This window comes from Pseudophryne corroboree, chromosome 3 (assembly GCF_028390025.1).
Source record: "Pseudophryne corroboree isolate aPseCor3 chromosome 3, aPseCor3.hap2, whole genome shotgun sequence".
Classification (NCBI taxonomy): Eukaryota; Metazoa; Chordata; class Amphibia; order Anura; family Myobatrachidae; genus Pseudophryne; species Pseudophryne corroboree.
Window position 1 is genome coordinate 331786170 of NC_086446.1, and position 19897 is coordinate 331806066.

At 32.8% G+C, this 19897-nt stretch overlaps 8 non-coding genes across 8 annotated transcripts; all 8 read left to right on the forward strand.

Annotated features, from left to right (window-relative positions):
• The first annotated feature begins 3175 nt into the window (after positions 1–3175).
• TRNAP-AGG (transfer RNA proline (anticodon AGG)) lies at positions 3176–3248 on the forward strand. The gene has a single exon. It is a non-coding gene; the product is annotated as a tRNA-Pro (tRNA).
• Positions 3249–4098: 850 nt separating this feature from the next.
• On the forward strand, positions 4099–4172 carry TRNAP-AGG (transfer RNA proline (anticodon AGG)). Its single transcript has one exon. It is a non-coding gene; the product is annotated as a tRNA-Pro (tRNA).
• An 847-nt stretch (positions 4173–5019) lies between these two features.
• On the forward strand, positions 5020–5091 carry TRNAP-AGG (transfer RNA proline (anticodon AGG)). Its single transcript has one exon. It is a non-coding gene; the product is annotated as a tRNA-Pro (tRNA).
• Positions 5092–10518: 5427 nt separating this feature from the next.
• Positions 10519–10590, forward strand: TRNAP-AGG (transfer RNA proline (anticodon AGG)). The gene has a single exon. It is a non-coding gene; the product is annotated as a tRNA-Pro (tRNA).
• Positions 10591–12357: 1767 nt separating this feature from the next.
• TRNAP-AGG (transfer RNA proline (anticodon AGG)) lies at positions 12358–12429 on the forward strand. Its single transcript has one exon. It is a non-coding gene; the product is annotated as a tRNA-Pro (tRNA).
• A 2688-nt stretch (positions 12430–15117) lies between these two features.
• TRNAP-AGG (transfer RNA proline (anticodon AGG)) lies at positions 15118–15189 on the forward strand. The gene has a single exon. It is a non-coding gene; the product is annotated as a tRNA-Pro (tRNA).
• A 2690-nt stretch (positions 15190–17879) lies between these two features.
• TRNAP-AGG (transfer RNA proline (anticodon AGG)) lies at positions 17880–17951 on the forward strand. The gene has a single exon. It is a non-coding gene; the product is annotated as a tRNA-Pro (tRNA).
• Positions 17952–19718: 1767 nt separating this feature from the next.
• Positions 19719–19790, forward strand: TRNAP-AGG (transfer RNA proline (anticodon AGG)). The gene has a single exon. It is a non-coding gene; the product is annotated as a tRNA-Pro (tRNA).
• The last annotated feature ends 107 nt before the right edge of the window (positions 19791–19897 follow it).

Here is a 19897-nt window from a genome sequence, read left to right on the forward strand (position 1 = left end):
CCCTAAATCTTGGCACTGAACTTTCCAAATATGCATACTTGGACAAAAATTTACCTTAAGGAAACATTTTAGCTATGCTACCAATACATTTTTAAATTGTTATGGTATTTTTAAAATGTAACATCTTTTTTTCCAGCTTATTGCATTTTTTTATTAAATAATTTGAGTTTTACTTTAAAAATGGTAAAATCTGAATAAGAAATTATTTAGCTTGTGGCTTGTTGGTCTGGTTGTATGATTTTTGCTTTGGGTGGAAAAGGCCCCAGGTTCATATCCTGGATGAGCCTGTTTTCTTAGGTTCTTTAAAAGTGCTTAGTTCTATTATCTGATAGTATTTTAAAATACTTACTAATGTATTCCAACAGTTTCACTTCCAATTTCATTAGTATACATTAAAATGCATGAACAGTTGGCTCGTTGGTCTAGGGGTATGATTCTCGCTTAGGGTGCGAGAGGTCCCGGGTTAAAAATTCCGGACGAGCCCATCTTCTCCGGTTCCTTTAAATCCCATGGTTCCATTATCAGATTGATGTCAAAAGCATCAAGTGAATTTTGCTTTTGAAAATCCATCAAAAAATATATACTTATGCATATTTAGTAAACTGTCAACCATTTGGTGGTATATTGGGTATACTGTAAATTCCATTTTGTCTAAGTAACCTTGAGTGGCTTCAAGAAGTCTCATTTTGACAAATAAAAAACTGTCAAAATGAAATTACAGGTTTTTCTCTTACCTTGCTTTTTTCTAAGAAACAATGAGTGGCTTAAAAGAATAGGCTCTTTTTGACAAGCAAAAAGGTCAACAATTAATGCAGGTTTTTGTTTTGTTTTTCTTTCTTCTTGGTCTGTATGCTTAAGTTGCACACAGTATGAGACAAGTCTTAGGTTCCAACTATCAGAAAACTTCAAACTCTATAGGAACCCCTAAATCTTGGCACTGAACTTTCCAAATATGCATACTTGGACAAAAATTTACCTTAAGGAAACATTTTAGCTATGCTACCAATACATTTTTAAATTGTTATGGTATTTTTAAAATGTAACATCTTTTTTTCCAGCTTATTGCATTTTTTTATTACATAATTGGAGTTTTACTTTAAAAATGGTAAAATCTGAATAAGAAATTATTTAGCTTGTGGCTTGTTGGTCTGGGTGTATGATTTTTGCTTTAGGTGGAAAAGGCCCCAGGTTCATATCCTGGATGAGCCTGTTTTCTTAGGTTCTTTAAAAGTGCTTAGTTCTATTATCGGATAGTATTTTAAAATACTTACTAATGTATTCCAACAGTTTCACTTCCAATATCATTAGTATACATGAAAATGCATGAATAGTTGGCTCGTTGGTCTAGGGGTATGATTCTCGCTTAGGGTGCGAGAGGTCCCGGGTTAAAAATCCCGGACGAACCCATCTTCTCCGGTTCCTTTAAATCCCATGGTTCCATTATCTGATTGATGTCAAAAGCATCAAGTGAATTTTGCTTTTGAAAATCCATCAAAAAATATATACTTATGCATATTTAGTAAACTGTCAACCATTTGGTGGTATATTGGGTATACTGTAGATTCCATTTTGTCTAAGTAATCTTGAGTGGCTTCAAAGAAGTCTCATTTTGACAAATAAAAAACTGTCAAAATGAAATTACAGGTTTTTCTCTTACCTTGCTTTTTCCTAAGAAACAATGAGTGGCTTAAAAGAATAGGCTCTTTTTGACAAGCAAAAAGGTCAACAATTAATTGAGGTTTTTTTTTTTTTCTTTCTTCTTGGTCTGTATGCTTAAGTTGCACACAGTATGAGACAAGTCTTAGGTTCCAACTATCAGAAAAGTTCAAACTCTATAGGAACCCCTAAATCTTGGCACTGAACTTTCCAAATATGCATACTTGGACAAAAATTCACCTTAAGGAAACATTTTAGCTATGCTACCAATACATTTTTAAATTGTTATGGTATTTTTAAAATGTAACATCTTTTTTTCCAGCTTATTGCATTTTTTTATTAAATAATTTGAGTTTTACTTTAAAAATGGTAAAATCTGAATAAGAAATTATTTAGCTTGTGGCTTGTTGGTCTGGGTGTATGATTCTTTACTTTGGGTGGAAAAGGCTGCAGGTTCATATCCTGGATGAGCCTGTTTTCTCAGGTTCTTTAAAAGTGCTTAGTTCTATTATCTGATAGTATTTTAAAATACTTACTAATGTATTCCAACAGTTTCACTTCCAATTTCATTAGTATACATGAAAATGCATGAACAGTTGGCTCGTTGGTCTAGGGGTATGATTCTCGCTTAGGGTACGAGAAATCCCGGGTTCAAATCCCGGACGAGCCCATCTTCTCAGGTTCTTTTAAATCCCATGGTTCCATTATCTGATTGATGTCAAAAGCATCAAGTGAATTTTGCTTTTGAAAATCCATCAAAAAATATATACTTATGCATATTTAGTAAACTGTCAACCATTTGGTGGTATATTGGGTATACTGTAGATTCCATTTTGTCTAAGTAATCTTGAGTGGCTTCAAAGAAGTCTCATTTTGACAAATTAAAAACTGTCAAAAAGGAAATTACGGGTTTTTCTCTTACCTTGCTTTTTTCTAAGAAACAATGAGTGGCTTAAAAGAATAGGCTCTTTTTGACAAACAAAAAGGTCAACAATTAATTGCAGGTTTTTGTTTTTTTCATTCTTCTTGGTCTGTATGCATAAGTTGCACACAGTATGAGACAAGTCTTAGGTTCCAACTATCAGAAAAGTTCAAACTCTATAGGAACCCCTAAATCTTGGCACTGAACTTTCCAAATATGCATACTTGGACAAAAATTTACCTTAAGGAAACATTTTAGCTATGCTACCAATACATTTTTAAATTGTTATGGTATTTTTAAAATGTAACATCTTTTTTTCCAGCTTATTGCATTTTTTTATTACATAATTTGAGTTTTACGTTAAAAATGGTAAAATCTGAATAAGAAATTATTTAGCTTGTGGCTTGTTGGTCTGGGTGTATGATTTTTGCTTTGGGTGGAAAAGGCCCCAGGTTCATATCCTGGATGAGCCTGTTTTCTTAGGTTCTTTAAAAGTGCTTAGTTCTATTATCGGATAGTATTTTAAAATACTTACTAATGTATTCCTACAGTTTCACTTCCAGTATCATTAGTATACATGAAAATGCATGAATAGTTGGCTCGTTGGTCTAGGGGTATGATTCTCGCTTAGGGTGCGAGAGGTCCCGGGTTAAAAATCCCGGACGAGCCCATCTTCTCCGGTTCCTTTAAATCCCATGGTTCCATTATCTGATTGATGTCAAAAGCATCAAGTGAATTTTGCTTTTGAAAATCCATCAAAAAATATATACTTATGCATATTTAGTAAACTGTCAACCATTTGGTGGTATATTGAGTATACTGTAGAATTCCATTTTGTCTAAGTAACCTTGAGTGGCTTCAAGAAGTCTCATTTTGACAAATAAAAAACTGTCAAAATGAAATTACAGGTTTTTCTCTTACCTTGCTTTTTTCTAAGAAACAATGAGTGGCTTAAAAGAATAGGCTCTTTTTGACAAGCAAAAAGGTCAACAATTAATTGCAGGTTTTTGTTTTTTTTTCTTTCTTCTTGGTCTGTATGCTTAAGTTGCACACAGTATGAGACAAGTCTTAGGTTCCAACTATCAGAAAAGTTCAAACTCTATAGGAACCCCTAAATCTTGGCACTGAACTTTCCAAATATGCATACTTGGACAAAAATTTACCTTAAGGAAACATTTTAGCTATGCTACCAATACATTTTTAAATTGTTATGGTATTTTTAAAATGTAACATCTTTTTTTCCTGCTTATTGCATTTTTTTATTACATAATTTGTGTTTTACTTTAAAAATGGTAAATTCTAAATAAGAAATTGTTTAGCTTGTGGCTTGTTGGTCTGGGTGTATGATTTTTGCTTTGGGTGGAAAAGGCCCCAGGTTCATATCCTGGATGAGCCTGTTTTCTTAGGTCCTTTAAAAGTGCTTAGTTCTATTATCTGATAGTATTTTAAAATACTTACTAATGTATTCCAACAGTTTCACTTCCAATTTCATTAGTATACATAAAAATGCATGAACAGTTGGCTCGTTGGTCTAGGGGTATGATTCTCGCTTAGGGTGCGAGAGGTCCCGGGTTAAAAATCCCGGACGAGCTCATCTTCTCCGGTTCCTTTAAATCCCATGGTTCCATTATCTGATTGATGTCAAAAGCATCAAGTGAATTTTGCTTTTGAAAATCCATCAAAAAATATATACTTATGCATATTTAGTAAACTGTCAACCATTTGGTGGTATATTGGGTATACTGTAGAATTCCATTTTGTCTAAGTAACCTTGAGTGGCTTCAAGAAGTCTCATTTTGACAAATTAAAAACTGTCAAAATGAAATTACAGGTTTTTCTCTTACCTTGCTTTTTTTCTAAGAAACAATGAGTGGCTTAAAAGAATAGGCTCTTTTTGACAAGCAAAAAGGTCAACAATTAATTGCAGGTTTTTTTTTTTTCTTTCTTCTTGGTCTGTATGCTTAAGTTGCACACAGTATGAGACAAGTCTTAGGTTCCAACTATCAGAAAAGTTAAAACTTTATAGGAACCCCTAAATCTTGGCACTGAACTTTCCAAATATGCATACTTTGACAAAAATTTACCTTAAGGAAACATTTTAGCTATGCTACCAATACATTTTTAAATTGTTATGGTATTTTTAAAATGTAACATCTTTTTTTCCAGCTTATTGCATTTTTTTATTAAATAATTTGAGTTTTACTTTAAAAATGGTAAAATCTGAATAAGAAATTATTTAGCTTGTGGCTTGTTGGTCTGGGTGTATGATTTTTGCTTTGGGTGGAAAAGGCCCTAGGTTCATATCCTGGATGAGCCTGTTTTCTAAGGTTCTTTAAAAGTGCTTAGTTCTATTATCTGATAGTATTTTAAAATACTTACTAATGTATTCCAACAGTTTCACTTCCAATTTCATTAGTATACATTAATATGCATGAACAGTTGGCTCGTTGGTCTAGGGGTATGATTCTCGCTTAGGGTGCGAGAGGTCCCGGGTTCCAATCCCGGACGAGCCCATCTTCTCCGGTTCCTTTAAATCCCATGGTTCCATTATCTGATTGATGTCAAAAGCATCAAGTGAATATTGCTTTTGAAAATCCATCAAAAAATATATACTTATGCATATTTAGTAAACTGTCAACCATTTGGTGGTATATTGGGTATACTGTAGATTCCATTTTGTCTAAGTAACCTTGAGTTTCTTCAAAGAAGTCTCATTTTGACAAATAAAAAACTGTCAAAATGAAATTACAGGTTTTTCTCTTACCTTGCTTTTTTCTAAGAAACAATGAGTGGCTTAAAAGAATAGGCTCTTTTTGACAAACAAAAAAGTCAACAATTAATTGCAGGTTTTTTTTTTTTTTTCTTTCTTGGTCTGTATGCTTAAGTTGCACACAGTATGAGACAAGTCTTAGGTTCCAACTATCAGAAAAGTTAAAACTCTATAGGAACCCCTAAATCTTGGCACTGAACTTTCCAAATATGCATACTTGGACAAAAATTTACCTAAAGGAAACATTTTAGCTATGCTACCAATACATTTTTAAATTGTTATGGTATTTTTAAAATGTAACATCTTTTTTTCCAGCTTATTGCATTTTTTTATTACATAATTTGAGTTTTACTTTAAAAATGGTAAAATCTGAATAAGAAATTATTTGGCTTTTGGTCTGGGTGTATGATTTTTGCTTTGGGTGGAAAAGGCCCCAGGTTCATATCCTGGATTAGCCTGTTTTCTCAGGATCTTTAAAAGTGCTTAGTTCTATTATCTGATAGTATTTTAAAATACTTACTAATGTATTCCAACAGTTTCACTTCCAATTTCATTAGTATACATGAAAATGCATGAACAGTTGGCTCGTTGGTCAAGGGGTATGAATCTCGCTTAGGGTGCGAGAAGTCCTGTGTTCAAATCCCGGACGAGCCCATCTTCTCAGGTTCTTTTAAATCCCATGGTTCCATTATCTGATTGATGTCAAAAGCATCAAGTGAATTTTGCTTTTGAAAATCCATCAAAAAATATATACTTATGCATATTTAGTAAACTGTAAACCATTTGGTGGTATATTGGGTATACTGTAGATTCCATTTTGTCTAAGTAATCTTGAGTGGCTTCAAAGAAGTCTCATTTTGACAAATTAAAAACTGTCAAAATGAAATTACAGGTTTTTCTCTTACCTTGCTTTTTTCTAAGAAACATTGAGTGGCTTAAAAGAATAGGCTCTTTTTGACAAACAAAAAGGTCAACAATTAATTGCAGGTTTTTTTTTTTTCTTTCTTTTTGGTCTGTATGCTTAAGTTGCACACAGTATGAGACAAGCCTTAGGTTCCAACTATCAGAAAAGTTCAAACTCTATAGGAACCCCTAAATCTTGGCACTGAACTTTCCAAATATGCATACTTGGACAAAAATTTACCTTTAGGAAACATTTTAGCAATGCTACCAATACATTTTTAAATTTTTATGGTATTTTTAAAATGTAACATCTTTTTTTCCAGCTTTTTGCATTTTTTTATTAAATAATTTGAGTTTTACTTTAAAAATGGTAAAATCTGAATAAGAAATTATTTAGCTTGTGGCTTGTTGGTCTGGGTGTATGATTTTTGCTTTGGGTGGAAAATGCCCCAGGTTCATATCCTGGATTAGCCTGTTTTCTTAGGTTCTTTAAAAGTGCTTAGTTCTATTATCTGATAGTATTTTAAAATACTTACTAATGTATTCCAACAGTTTCACTTCCTATTTCATTAGTATACATGAAAATGCATGAACAGTTGGCTCGTTGGTCTAGGGGTATGATTCTCCCTTAGGGTGCGAGAGGTCCCGGGTTAAAAATTCCGGACGACCCCATCTTCTCCGGTTCCTTTAAATCCCATGGTTCCATTATCTGATTGATGTCAAAAGCATCAAGTGAATTTTGCTTTTGAAAATCCATCAAAAATATATACTTATGCATATTTAGTAAACTGTCAACCATTTGGTGGTATATTGGGTATACTGTAGATTCCATTTTGTCTAAGTAACCTTGAGTGGCTTCAAGAAGTCTCATTTTGACAAATAAAAAACTGTCAAAATGAAATTACAGGTTTTTCTCTTAGCTTGCTTTTTTCTAAGAAACAATGAGTGGCTTAAAAGAATAGGCTCTTTTTGACAAACAAAAAGGTCAACAATTAGTTGCAGGTTTTTTTTTTCTTTCTTCTTGGTCTGTATGCTTAAATTGCACACAGTATGAGACAAAGACAAGTCTTAGGTTCCAACTACCAGAAAAGTTCAAACTCTATAGGAACCCCTAAATCTTGGCACTGAACTTTCCAAATATGCATACTTGGACAAAAATTTACCTTAAGGAAACATTTTAGCTATGCTACCAATACATTTTTAAATTGTTATGGTATTTTTAAAATGTAACATCTTTTTTTCCAGCTTATTGTATTTTTTTATTAAATAATTTGAGTTTTACTTTAAAAATGGTAAAATCTGAATAAGAAATTATTTGGCTTGTTGGTCTGGGTGTATGATTTTTGCTTTGGGTGGAAAAGGCCCGAGGTTCATAACCTGGATTAGCTTGTTTTCTCAGGTTCTTTAAAAGTGCTTAGTTCTATTATCTGATAGTATTTTAAAATACTTACTAATGTATTCCAACAGTTTCACTTCCAATTTCATTAGTATACATGAAAATGCATGAACAGTTGGCTCGTTGGTCTAGGGGTATGATTCTCGCTTAGGGTGCGAGAGGTCCCGGGTTAAAAATTCCGGACGAGCCCATCTTCTCCGGTTCCTTTAAATCCCATGGTTCCATTATCAGATGATGACAAAAGCATCAAGTGAATTTTGCTTTTGAAAATCCATCAAAAAATATATACTTATGCATATTTAGTAAACTGTCAACCATTTGGTGGTATATTGGGTATACTGTAGATTCCATTTTGTCTAAGTAAATCTTGAGTGGCTTCAAAGAAGTCTCATTTTTACAAATTTAAAACTGTCAAAATGAAATTACAGGTTTTTCTCTTACCTTGCTTTTTTCTAAGAAACAATGAGTGGCTTAAAAGAATAGGCTCTTTTTGACAAACAAAAAGGTCAATAATTAATTGCAGGTTTTTTTTTTTTTTCTTTCTTCTTGGTCTGTATGCTTAAGTTGCACACAGTATGAGACAAGCCTTAGGTTCCAACTATCAGAAAAGTTCAAACTCTATAGGAACCCCTAAATCTTGGCACTGAACTTTCCAAATATGCATACTTGGACAAAAATTTACCTTAAGGAAACATTTTAGCAATGCTACCAATACATTTTTAAATTGTTATGGTATTTTTAAAATGTAACATCTTTTTTTCCAGCTTATTGTATTTTTTTATTAAATAATTTGAGTTTTACTTTAAAAATGGTAAAATCTGAATAAGAAATTATTTAGCTTGTGGCTTGTTGGTCTGGTTGTATGATTTTTGCTTTGGGTGGAAAATGCCCCAGGTTCATATCCTGGATTAGCCTGTTTCCTCAGGTTCTTTAAAAGTGCTTAGTTCTATTATCTGATAGTATTTTAAAATACTTACTAATGTATTCCAACAGTTTCACTTCCAATTTCATTAGTATACATGAAAATGCATGAACAGTTGGCTAGTTGTTCTAGGGGTATGATTTTTGCTTAGGGTGCGAGAGGTCCCGGGTTCAAATCCCGGATGAGCTCAGGTTCTTTTAAATCCCATGGTTCCATTATCTGATTGATGTCAAAAGCATCAAGTGAATTTTGCTTTTGAAAATCCATCAAAAAATATATACTTATGCATATTTAGTGAACTGTCAACCATTTGGTGGTATATTTGGGTATACTGTAGATTCCATTTTGTCTAAGTAATCTTGAGTGGCATCAAAGAAGTCTCACTTTGACAAATTAAAAACTGTCAAAATGAAATTACAGGTTTTTCTCTTACCTTGCTTTTTTCTAAGAAACAATGAGTGGCTTAAAAGAATAGGCTCTTTTTGACAAACAAAAAGGTCAACAATTAATTGCAGGTTTTTGTTTTTTTCATTCTTCTTGGTCTGTATGCATAAGTTGCACACAGTATGAGACAAGTCTTAGGTTCCAACTATCAGAAAAGTTAAAACTCTATAGGAACCCCTAAATCTTGGCACTGAACTTTCCAAATATGCATACTTGGACAAAAATTGACCTTAAGGAAACATTTTAGCTATGCTACCAATACATTTTTAAATTGTTATGGTATTTTTAAAATGTAACATCTTTTTTTCCAGCTTATTGCATTTTTTTATTACATAATTTGAGTTTTACTTTAAAAATTGTAAAATCTGAATAAGAAATGATTTAGCTTGTGGCTTGTTGGTCTGGGTGTATGATTTTTGCTTTGGGTGGAAAAGGCCCCAGGTTCATATCCTGGATTAGACTGTTTTCTCAGGTTCTTTAAAAGTGCTTAGTTCTATTATCTGATAGTATTTTAAAATACTTACTAATGTATTCCAACAGTTTCACTTCCAATTTCATTAGTATACATTAAAATGCATGAACAGTTGGCTAGTTGTTCTAGGGGTATGATTCTCGCTTAGGGTGCGAGAGGTCCCGAGTTCAAATCCCGGATGAGCCCATCTTCTCAGGTTCTTTTAAATCCCATGGTTCCATTATCTGATTGATGTCAAAAGCATCAAGTGAATTTTGCTTTTGAAAATCCATCAAAAAATATATACTTATGCATATTTAGTAAACTGTCAACCATTTGGTGGTATATTGGGTATACTGTAGATTCCATTTTGTCTAAGTAATCTTGAGTGGCTTCAAAGAAGTCTAATTTTGACAAATTAAAAACTGTCAAAATGAAATTACAGGTTTTTCTCTTACCTTGCTTTTTTCTAAGAAACAATGAGTGGCTTAAAAGAATAGGCTCTTTTTGACAAACAAAAAGGTCAACAATTAATTGCAGGTTTTTGTTTTTTTCATTCTTCTTGGTCTGTATGCATAAGTTGCACACAGTATGAGACAAGTCTTAGGTTCCAACTATCAGAAAAGTTAAAACTCTATAGGAACCCCTAAATCTTGGCACTGAACTTTCCAAATATGCATACTTGGACAAAAATTTACCTTAAGGAAACATTTTAGCTATGCTACCAATACATTTTTAGATTGTTATGGTATTTTTAAAATGTAACATCTTTTTTTTCAGCTTATTGCATTTTTTATTACATAATTTGAGTTTTACTTTAAAAATTGTAAAATCTGAATAAGAAATTATTTAGCTTGTGGCTTGTTGGTCTGGGTGTATGTTTTTTGCTTTGGGTGGAAAAGGCCCCAGGTTCATATCCTGGATTAGCCTGTTTTCTCAGGTTCTTTAAAAGTGCTTAGTTCTATTATCTGATAGTATTTTAAAATACTTACTAATGTATTCCAACAGTTTCACTTCCAATTTCATTAGTATACATGAAAATGCATGATCAGTTGGCTCGTTGGTCTAGGGGTATGATTCTCGCTTAGGGTGCGAGAGGTCCCGGGTTCAAACCCCGGACGAGCCTATCTTCTCAGTTTCTTTTAAATCCCATGGTTCCATTATCTGATTGATGTCAAAAGCATCAAGTGAATTTTGCTTTTGAAAATCCATCAAAAAATATATACTTATGCATATTTAGTAAACTGTCAACCATTTGGTGGTATATTGGGTATACTGTAGATTCCATTTTGTCTAAGTAATCTTGAGTGGCTACAAATAAGTCTCATTTTGACAAATTAAAAACTGTCAAAATGAAATTACAGGTTTTTCTCTTACCTTGCTTTTTTCTAAGAAACAATGAGTGCCTTAAAAGAATAGGCTCTTTTTGACAAACAAAAAGGTCAACAATTAATTGCAGGTTTTTGTTATTTTCTTTCTTCTTGGTCTGTATGCATAAGTTGCACACAGTATGAGACAAGTCTTAGGTTCCAACTATCAGAAAAGTTCAAACTCTATAGGAACCCCTAAATCTTGGCACTGAACTTTCCAAATATGCATACTTGGACAAAAATTTACCTTAAGGAAACATTTTAGCTATGCTACCAATACATTTTTAAATTGTTATGGTATTTTTAAAATGTAACATCTTTTTTTCCAGCTTATTGTATTTTTTTATTAAATAATTTGAGTTTTACTTTAAAAATGGTAAAATCTGAATAAGAAATTATTTAGCTTGTGGCTTGTTGGTCTGGTTGTATGATTTTTGCTTTGGGTGGAAAAGGCCCCAGGTTCATATCCTGGATTAGCCTGTTTCCTCAGGTACTTTAAAAGTGCTTAGTTCTATTATCTGATAGTATTTTAAATACTTACTAATGTATTCCAACAGTTTCACTTCCAATTTCATTAGTATACATGAAAATGCATGAACAGTTGGCTAGTTGTTCTAGGGGTATGATTCTCGCTTAGGGTGCGAGAGGTCCCGGGTTCAAATCCCGGACGAGCCCATCTTCTCAGGTTCTTTTAAATCCCATGGTTCCATTATCTGATTGATGTCAAAAGCATCAAGTGAATTTTGCTTTTGAAAATCCATCAAAAAATATATACTTATGCATATTTAGTGAACTGTCAACCATTTGGTGGTATATTTGGGTATACTGTAGATTCCATTTTGTCTAAGTAATCTTGAGTGGCATCAAAGAAGTCTCACTTTGACAAATTAAAAACTGTCAAAATGAAATTAAAGGTTTTTCTCTTACCTTGCTTTTTTCTAAGAAACAATGAGTGGCTTAAAAGAATAGGCTCTTTTTGACAAACAAAAAGGTCAACAATTAATTGCAGGTTTTTGTTTTTTTCATTCTTCTTGGTCTGTATGCATAAGTTGCACACAGTATGAGACAAGTCTTAGGTTCCAACTATCAGAAAAGTTAAAACTCTATAGGAACCCCTAAATCTTGGCACTGAACTTTCCAAATATGCATACTTGGACAAAAATTTACCTTAAGGAAACATTTTAGCTATGCTACCAATACATTTTTAGATTGTTATGGTATTTTTAAAATGTAACATCTTTTTTTTCAGCTTATTGCATTTTTTATTACATAATTTGAGTTTTACTTTAAAAATTGTAAAATCTGAATAAGAAATTATTTAGCTTGTGGCTTGTTGGTCTGGGTGTATGTTTTTTGCTTTGGGTGGAAAAGGCCCCAGGTTCATATCCTGGATTAGCCTGTTTTCTCAGGTTCTTTAAAAGTGCTTAGTTCTATTATCTGATAGTATTTTAAAATACTTACTAATGTATTCCAACAGTTTCACTTCCAATTTCATTAGTATACATGAAAATGCATGATCAGTTGCCTCGTTGGTCTAGGGGTATGATACTCGCTTAGGGTGCGAGAGGTCCCGGGTTCAAACCCCGGACGAGCCTATCTTCTCAGTTTCTTTTAAATCCCATGGTTCCATTATCTGATTGATGTCAAAAGCATCAAGTGAATTTTGCTTTTGAAAATCCATCAAAAAATATATACTTATGCATATTTAGTAAACTGTCAACCATTTGGTGGTATATTGGGTATACTGTAGATTCCATTTTGTCTAAGTAATCTTGAGTGGCTACAAATAAGTCTCATTTTGACAAATTAAAAACTGTCAAAATGAAATTACAGGTTTTTCTCTTACCTTGCTTTTTTCTAAGAAACAATGAGTGGCTTAAAAGAATAGGCTCTTTTTGACAAACAAAAAGGTCAACAATTAATTGCAGGTTTTTCTTTTTTTCTTTCTTCTTGGTCTGTATGCATAAGTTGCACACAGTATGAGACAAGTCTTAGGTTCCAACTATCAGAAAAGTTCAAACTCTATAGGAACCCCTAAATCTTGGCACTGAACTTTCCAAATATGCATACTTGGACAAAAATTTACCTTAAGGAAACATTTTAGCTATGCTACCAATACATTTTTAAATTGTTATGGTATTTTTAAAATGTAACATCTTTTTTTCCAGCTTATTGTATTTTTTTATTAAATAATTTGAGTTTTACTTTAAAAATGGTAAAATCTGAATAAGAAATTATTTAGCTTGTGGCTTGTTGGTCTGGTTGTATGATTTTTGCTTTGGGTGGAAAAGGCCCCAGGTTCATATCCTGGATTAGCCTGTTTCCTCAGGTACTTTAAAAGTGCTTAGTTCTATTATCTGATAGTATTTTAAAATACTTACTAATGTATTCCAACAGTTTCACTTCCAATTTCATTAGTATACATGAAAATGCATGAACAGTTGGCTAGTTGTTCTAGGGGTATGATTCTCGCTTAGGGTGCGAGAGGTCCCGGGTTCAAATCCCGGACGAGCCCATCTTCTCAGGTTCTTTTAAATCCCATGGTTCCATTATCTGATTGATGTCAAAAGCATCAAGTGAATTTTGCTTTTGAAAATCCATCAAAAAATATATACTTATGCATATTTAGTGAACTGTCAACCATTTGGTGGTATATTTGGGTATACTGTAGATTCCATTTTGTCTAAGTAATCTTGAGTGGCATCAAAGAAGTCTCACTTTGACAAATTAAAAACTGTCAAAATGAAATTACAGGTTTTTCTCTTACCTTGCTTTTTTCTAAGAAACAATGAGTGGCTTAAAAGAATAGGCTCTTTTTGACAAACAAAAAGGTCAACAATTAATTGCAGGTTTTTGTTTTTTTCATTCTTCTTGGTCTGTATGCATAAGTTGCACACAGTATGAGACAAGTCTTAGGTTCCAACTATCAGAAAAGTTAAAACTCTATAGGAACCCCTAAATCTTGGCACTGAACTTTCCAAATATGCATACTTGGACAAAAATTGACCTTAAGGAAACATTTTAGCTATGCTACCAATACATTTTTAAATTGTTATGGTATTTTTAAAATGTAACATCTTTTTTTCCAGCTTATTGCATTTTTTTATTACATAATTTGAGTTTTACTTTAAAATTTGTAAAATCTGAATAAGAAATTATTTAGCTTGTGGCTTGTTGGTCTGGGTGTATGATTTTTGCTTTGGGTGGAAAAGGCCCCAGGTTCATATCCTGGATTAGACTGTTTTCTCAGGTTCTTTAAAAGTGCTTAGTTCTATTATCTGATAGTATTTTAAAATACTTACTAATGTATTCCAACAGTTTCACTTCCAATTTCATTAGTATACATGAAAATGCATGAACAGTTGGCTAGTTGTTCTAGGGGTATGATTCTCGCTTAGGGTGCGAGAGGTCCCGGGTTCAAATCCCGGATGAGCCCATCTTCTCAGGTTCTTTTAAATCCCATGGTTCCATTATCTGATTGATGTCAAAAGCATCAAGTGAATTTTGCTTTTGAAAATCCATCAAAAAATATATACTTATGCATATTTAGTAAACTGTCAACCATTTGGTGGTATATTGGGTATACTGTAGATTCCATTTTGTCTAAGTAATCTTGAGTGGCTTCAAAGAAGTCTAATTTTGACAAATTAAAAACTGTCAAAATGAAATTACAGGTTTTTCTCTTACCTTGCTTTTTTCTAAGAAACAATGAGTGGCTTAAAAGAATAGGCTCTTTTTGACAAACAAAAAGGTCAACAATTAATTGCAGGTTTTTGTTTTTTTCATTCTTCTTGGTCTGTATGCATAAGTTGCACACAGTATGAGACAAGTCTTAGGTTCCAACTATCAGAAAAGTTAAAACTCTATAGGAACCCCTAAATCTTGGCACTGAACTTTCCAAATATGCATACTTGGACAAAAATTTACCTTAAGGAAACATTTTAGCTATGCTACCAATACATTTTTAGATTGTTATGGTATTTTTAAAATGTAACATCTTTTTTTTCAGCTTATTGCATTTTTTATTACATAATTTGAGTTTTACTTTAAAAATTGTAAAATCTGAATAAGAAATTATTTAGCTTGTGGCTTGTTGGTCTGGGTGTATGTTTTTTGCTTTGGGTGGAAAAGGCCCCAGGTTCATATCCTGGATTAGCCTGTTTTCTCAGGTTCTTTAAAAGTGCTTAGTTCTATTATCTGATAGTATTTTAAAATACTTACTAATGTATTCCAACAGTTTCACTTCCAATTTCATTAGTATACATGAAAATGCATGATCAGTTGCCTCGTTGGTCTAGGGGTATGATACTCGCTTAGGGTGCGAGAGGTCCCGGGTTCAAACCCCGGACGAGCCTATCTTCTCAGTTTCTTTTAAATCCCATGGTTCCATTATCTGATTGATGTCAAAAGCATCAAGTGAATTTTGCTTTTGAAAATCCATCAAAAAATATATACTTATGCATATTTAGTAAACTGTCAACCATTTGGTGGTATATTGGGTATACTGTAGATTCCATTTTGTCTAAGTAATCTTGAGTGGCTACAAATAAGTCTCATTTTGACAAATTAAAAACTGTCAAAATGAAATTACAGGTTTTTCTCTTACCTTGCTTTTTTCTAAGAAACAATGAGTGGCTTAAAAGAATAGGCTCTTTTTGACAAACAAAAAGGTCAACAATTAATTGCAGGTTTTTGTTTTTTTCTTTCTTCTTGGTCTGTATGCATAAGTTGCACACAGTATGAGACAAGTCTTAGGTTCCAACTATCAGAAAAGTTCAAACTCTATAGGAACCCCTAAATCTTGGCTCTGAACTTTCCAAATATGCATACTTGGACAAAAATTTACCTTAAGGAAACATTTTAGCTATGCTACCAATACATTTTTAAATTGTTATGGTATTTTTAAAATGTAACATCTTTTTTTCCAGCTTATTGTATTTTTTTATTAAATAATTTGAGTTTTACTTTAAAAATGGTAAAATCTGAATAAGAAATTATTTAGCTTGTGGCTTGTTGGTCTGGTTGTATGATTTTTGCTTTGGGTGGAAAAGGCCCCAGGTTCATATCCTGGATTAGCCTGTTTCCTCAGGTACTTTAAAAGTGCTTAGTTCTATTATCTGATAGTATTTTAAAATACTTACTAATGTATTCCAACAGTTTCACTTCCAATTTCATTAGTATACATGAAAATGCATGAACAGTTGGCTAGTTGTTCTAGGGGTATGATTCTCGCTTAGGGTGCGAGAGGTCCCAGCTTCAAATCCCGGACGAGCCCATCTTCTCAGGTTCTTTTAAATCCCATGGTTCCATTATCTGATTGATGTCAAAAGCATCAAGTGAATTTTGCTTTTGAAAATCCATCAAAAAATATATACTTATGCATATTTAGTGAACTGTCAACCATTTGGTGGTATATTTGGGTATACTGTAGATTCCATTTTGTCAAAGTAATCTTGAGTGGCATCAAAGAAGTCTCACTTTGACAAATTAAAAACTGTCAAAATGAAATTACAGGTTTTTCTCTTACCTTGCTTTTTTCTAAGAAACAATGAGTGGCTTAAAAGAATAGGCTCTTTTTGACAAACAAAAAGGTCAACAATTAATTGCAGGTTTTTGTTTTTTTCATTCTTCTTGGTCTGTATGCATAAGTTGCACACAGTATGAGACAAGTCTTAGGTTCCAACTATCAGAAAAGTTAAAACTCTATAGGAACCCCTAAATCTTGGCACTGAACTTTCCAAATATGCATACTTGGACAAAAATTGACCTTAAGGAAACATTTTAGCTATGCTACCAATACATTTTTAAATTGTTATGGTATTTTTAAAATGTAACATCTTTTTTTCCAGCTTATTGCATTTTTTTATTACATAATTTGAGTTTTACTTTAAAAATTGTAAAATCTGAATAAGAAATTATTTAGCTTGTGGCTTGTTGGTCTGGGTGTATGATTTTTGCTTTGGGTGGAAAAGGCCCCAGGTTCATATCCTGGATTAGACTGTTTTCTCAGGTTCTTTAAAAGTGCTTAGTTCTATTATCTGATAGTATTTTAAAATACTTACTAATGTATTCCAACAGTTTCACTTCCAATTTCATTAGTATACATGAAAATGCATGAACAGTTGGCTAGTTGTTCTAGGGGTATGATTCTCGCTTAGGATGCGAGAGGTCCCGGGTTCAAATCCCGGATGAGCCCATCTTCTCAGGTTCTTTTAAATCCCATGGTTCCATTATCTGATTGATGTCAAAAGCATCAAGTGAATTTTGCTTTTGAAAATCCATCAAAAAATATATACTTATGCATATTTAGTAAACTGTCAACCATTTGGTGGTATATTGGGTATACTGTAGATTCCATTTTGTCTAAGTAATCTTGAGTGGCTTCAAAGAAGTCTAATTTTGACAAATTAAAAACTGTCAAAATGAAATTACAGGTTTTTCTCTTACCTTGCTTTTTTCTAAGAAACAATGAGTGGCTTAAAAGAATAGGCTCTTTTTGACAAACAGAAAAGGTCAACAATTAATTGCAGGTTTTTGTTTTTTTTCATTCTTCTTGGTCTGTATGCATAAGTTGCACACAGTATGAGACAAGTCTTAGGTTCCAACTATCAGAAAAGTTAAAACTCTATAGGAACCCCTAAATCTTGGCACTGAACTTTCCAAATATGCATACTTGGACAAAAATTTACCTTAAGGAAACATTTTAGCTATGCTACCAATACATTTTTAGATTGTTATGGTATTTTTAAAATGTATCATCTTTTTTTTCAGCTTATTGCATTTTTTATTACATAATTTGAGTTTTACTTTAAAAATTGTAAAATCTGAATAAGAAATTATTTAGCTTGTGGCTTGTTGGTCTGGGTGTATGTTTTTTGCTTTGGGTGGAAAAGGCCCCAGGTTCATATCCTGGATTAGCCTGTTTTCTCAGGTTCTTTAAAAGTGCTTAGTTCTATTATCTGATAGTATTTTAAAATACTTACTAATGTATTCCAACAGTTTCACTTCCAATTTCATTAGTATACATGAAAATGCATGAACAGTTGGCTCGTTGGTCTAGGGGTATGATTCTCGCTTAGGGTGCGAGAGATCCCGGGTTCAAATCCCGGACGAGCCCATCTTCTCAGGTTCTTTTAAATCCCATGGTTCCATTATCTGATTGATGTCAAAAGCATCAAGTGAATTTTGCTTTTGAAAATCCATCAAAAAATATATACTTATGCATATTTAGTAAACTGTCAACCATTTGGTGGTATATTGGGTATACTGTAGATTCCATTTTGTCTAAGTAATCTTGAGTGGCTACAAATAAGTCTCATTTTGACAAATTAAAAACTGTTAAAATGAAATTACAGGTTTTTCTCTTACCTTGCTTTTTTCTAAGAAACAATGAGTGGCTTAAAAGAATAGGCTCTTTTTGACAAACAAAAAGGTCAACAATTAATTGCAGGTTTTTGTTTTTTTCTTTCTTCTTGGTCTGTATGCATAAGTTGCACACAGTATGAGACAAGTCTTAGGTTCCAACTATCAGAAAAGTTCAAACTCTATAGGAACCCCTAAATCTTGGCACTGAACTTTCCAAATATGCATACTTGGACAAAAATTTACCTTAAGGAAACATTTTAGCTATGCTACCAATACATTTTTAAATTGTTATGGTATTTTTAAAATGTAACTTCTTTTTTTCCAGCCTATTGTATTTTTTATTAAATAATTTGAGTTTTACTTTAAAAATGGTAAAATCTGAATAAGAAATTATTTAGCTTGTGGCTTGTTGGTCTGGTTGTATGATTTTTGCTTTGGGTGGAAAAGGCCCCAGGTTCATATCCTGGATTAGCCTGTTTCCTCAGGTACTTTAAAAGTGCTTAGTTCTATTATCTGATAGTATTTTAAAATACTTACTAATGTATTCCAACAGTTTCACTTCCAATTTCATTAGTATACATGAAAATGCATGAACAGTTGGCTAGTTGTTCTAGGGGTATGATTCTCGCTTAGGGTGCGAGAGGTCCCGGGTTCAAATCCCGGACGAGCCCATCTTCTCAGGTTCTTTTAAATCCCATGGTTCCATTATCTGATTGATGTCAAAAGCATCAAGTGAATTTTGCTTTTGAAAATCCATCAAAAAATATATACTTATGCATATTTAGTGAACTGTCAACCATTTGGTGGTATATTGGGTATACTGTAGATTCCATTTTGTCTAAGTAATCTTGAGTGGCTTCAAAGAAGTCTAATTTTGACAAATTAAAAACTGTCAAAATGAAATTACAGGTTTTTCTCTTACCTTGCTTTTTTCTAAGAAACAATGAGTGGCTTAAAAGAATAGGCTCTTTTTGACAAACAAAAAGGTCAACAATTAATTGCAGGTTTTTGTTTTTTTCTTTCTTCTTGGTCTGTATGCATAAGTTGCACACAGTATGAGACAAGTCTTAGGTTCCAACTATCAGAAAAGTTCAAACTCTATAGGAACCCCTAAATCTTGGCACTGAACTTTCCAAATATGCATACTTGGACAAAAATTTACCTAAAGGAAACATTTTAGCTATGCTACCAATACATTTTTAAATTGTTATGGTATTTTTAAAATGTAACATCTTTTTTTCCAGCTTATTGCATTTTTTTATTACATAATTTGAGTTTTACTTTAAAAATTGTAAAATCTGAATAAGAAATTATTTAGCTTGTGGCTTGTTGGTCTGGGTGTATGATTTTTGCTTTGGGTGGAAAAGGCCCCAGGTTCATATCCTGGATTAGACTGTTTTCTCAGGTTCTTTAAAAGTGCTTAGTTCTATTATCTGATAGTATTTTAAAATACTTACTAATGTATTCCAACAGTTTCACTTCCAATTTCATTAGTATACATGAAAATGCATGAACAGTTGGCTCGTTGGTCTAGGGGTATGATTCTCGCTTAGGGTGCGAGAGGTCCCGGGTTCAAACCCCGGACGAGCCTATCTTCTCAGTTTCTTTTAAATCCCATGGTTCCATTATCTGATTGATGTCAAAAGCATCAAGTGAATTTTGCTTTTGAAAATCCATCAAAAAATATATACTTATGCA